Below are 2605 nucleotides of genomic sequence, written 5' to 3' on the forward strand. Positions count from 1 at the left end.
CCCGTTATATTATTTTTGACATTTGCGATATGTTTTAGCTCGCTGCTCATTGGTCACGCGTCTAGAGGCGGCTTTGTGGCGCGAGGAGCGCGTTCTGAAAGGGGTAAAAAAATACGTGTTGCTGCGGTATAGAGGGAGGGGTGGAAACCGTGGTAAACTCGTCTCCGTGTTTGAGGGGGGGGGGGAGTAAGTAGTATATATAGGGCATTATCCATTATTAGGCAACGGTTGTAATGGTAGTAAGAATGACAATCATCTTTGTAGTGGACCTGGGAGTGGCAAGCATAAGGGACGAAGGCGGGGGTAACATGTCGGATGCGATCATACCAGCACTAAAGCACCGGATCCCATCAGAACTCCGTAGTTAAGCGTGCTTGGGCGAGAGTAGTACTAGGATGGGTGACCTCCTGGCAAGTCCTCGTGTTGCATTCCCTTTTTAATTATTTTTGCGGCTCGTGACAAACATATCGCATGTGCGCGATATATATTAACCCCGTTATATTATTTTTTAAATTTGCGATATGTTTTAGCTCGCTGCTCATTGGCACGCGTCTAGAGGCAGCTTTGTGGCGCGAGGAGCGCGTTCTGAAAGGGGTAAAAAAATACGTGTTGCTGCGGTATAGAGGGTGGGGTGGAAACCGTGGTAAACTCGTCTCCGTGTTTGAGGGGGGGGGGAGTAAGTAGTATATATAGGGCATTATCCATTATTAGGGAACGGTTGTAATGGTAGTAAAAATGGCAATCATCTTTGCAGTGGACCTGGGAGTGGCAAGCATAAGGGACGAAGGCGGGGGTAACATGTCGGATGCGATCATACCAGCACTAAAGCACCGGATTCCATCAGAACTCCGAAGTTAAGCGTGCTTGGGCGAGAGTACTACTAGGATGGGTGACCTCCTGGGAAGTCCTCGTGTTGCATTCCCTTTTTAATTATTTTTTGCGCCTCGTGACAAACATATGGCATGTGCGCGATATATATTAACCCTGTTATATTATTTTTGACATTTGCGATATGTTTTAGCTCGCTGCTCATTGGTCACGCGTCTAGAGGCGGCTTTGTGGCGCGAGGAGCGCGTTCTGAAAGGGGTAAAAAAATACGTGTTGCTGCGGTATAGAGGGAGGGGTGGAAACCGTGGTAAACTCGTCTCCGTGTTTGAGGGGGGGGGAGTAAGTAGTATATATAGGGCATTATCCATTATTAGGCAACGGTTGTAATGGTAGTAAGAATGACAATCATCTTTGCAGTGGACCTGGGAGTGGAAAGCATAAGGGACGAAGGCGGGGGTAACATGTCGGATGCGATCATACCAACACTAAAGCACCGGATCCCATCAGAACTCCGAAGTTAAGCGTGCTTGGGCGAGAGTAGTACTAGGATGGGTGACCTCCTGGGAAGTCCTCGTATTGCATTCCCTTTTTAATTATTTTTTTGCGCCTCGTGACAAACATATCGCATGTGCGCGATATATATTAACCCCGTTATATTATTTTTGACATTTGCGATATGTTTTAGCTCGGTGCTCATTGGCACGCGTCTAGAGGCGGCTTTGTGGCGCGAGGAGCGCGTTCTGAAAGGGGTAAAAAATACATGTTGCTGCGGTATAGAGGGAGGGATGGAAACCGTGGTAAACTCGTCTCCGTGTTTGAGGGGGGGGGGAGTAACTAGTATATATAGGGCATTATCCATTATTAGGCAACGGTTGTAATGGTAGTAAGAATGACAATCATCTTTGCAGTGGACCTGGGAGTGGCAAGCATAAGGGACGAAGGCGGGGGTAACATGTCGGATGCGATCATACCAGCACTAAAGCACCGGATCTCATCAGAACTCCGAAGTTAAGCGTGCTTGGGCGAGAGTAGTACTAGGATGGGTGACCTCCTGGGAAGTCCTCGTATTGCATTCCCTTTTTAATTATTTTTTTGCGCCTCGTGACAAACATATCGCATGTGCGCGATATATATTAACCCCGTTATATTATTTTTGACATTTGCGATATGTTTTAGCTCGGTGCTCATTGGCACGCGTCTAGAGGCGGCTTTGTGGCGCGAGGAGCGCGTTCTGAAAGGGGTAAAAAAATACCTGTTGCTGCGGTATAGAGGGAGGGATGGAAACCGTGGTAAACTCGTCTCCGTGTTTGAGGGGGGGGGAGTAACTAGTATATATAGGGCATTATCCATTATTAGGCAACGGTTGTAATGGTAGTAAGAATGACAATCATCTTTGCAGTGGACCTGGGAGTGGCAAGCATAAGGGACGAAGGCGGGGGTAACATGTCGGATGCGATCATACCAGCACTAAAGCACCGGATCCCATCAGAACTCCGAAGTTAAGCGATGGGTGACCTCCTGGGAAGTCCTCGTATTGCATTCCCTTTTTAATTATTATTTTGCGCCTCGTGACAAACATATCGCATGTGCGCGATATATATTAACCCCGTTATATTATTTTTGACATTTGCGATATGTTTTAGCTCGCTACTCATTGGCACGCGTCTAGAGGCGGCTTTGTGGCGCGAGGAGCGCGTTCTGAAAGGGGTAAAAAATACATGTTGCTGCGGTATAGAGGGAGGGATGGAAACCGTGGTAAACTCGTCTCCGTGTTTGA

General features: G+C 47.6%; 4 non-coding genes across 4 annotated transcripts; all 4 read left to right on the forward strand.

Annotated features, from left to right (window-relative positions):
* The first annotated feature begins 313 nt into the window (after window positions 1–313).
* LOC123126620 (5S ribosomal RNA) lies at window positions 314–432 on the forward strand. Its single transcript, XR_006461853.1, has one exon. It is a non-coding gene; the product is annotated as a 5S ribosomal RNA (ribosomal RNA).
* Window positions 433–803: 371 nt separating this feature from the next.
* LOC123126593 (5S ribosomal RNA) lies at window positions 804–922 on the forward strand. The gene has a single exon (XR_006461827.1). It is a non-coding gene; the product is annotated as a 5S ribosomal RNA (ribosomal RNA).
* Window positions 923–1294: 372 nt separating this feature from the next.
* On the forward strand, window positions 1295–1413 carry LOC123126537 (5S ribosomal RNA). Its single transcript, XR_006461773.1, has one exon. It is a non-coding gene; the product is annotated as a 5S ribosomal RNA (ribosomal RNA).
* Window positions 1414–1785: 372 nt separating this feature from the next.
* LOC123126879 (5S ribosomal RNA) lies at window positions 1786–1904 on the forward strand. The gene has a single exon (XR_006462089.1). It is a non-coding gene; the product is annotated as a 5S ribosomal RNA (ribosomal RNA).
* The last annotated feature ends 701 nt before the right edge of the window (window positions 1905–2605 follow it).

This window comes from Triticum aestivum, chromosome 5D (genome assembly GCF_018294505.1).
Source record: "Triticum aestivum cultivar Chinese Spring chromosome 5D, IWGSC CS RefSeq v2.1, whole genome shotgun sequence".
In the NCBI taxonomy this organism is placed as follows: domain Eukaryota; kingdom Viridiplantae; phylum Streptophyta; class Magnoliopsida; order Poales; family Poaceae; genus Triticum; species Triticum aestivum.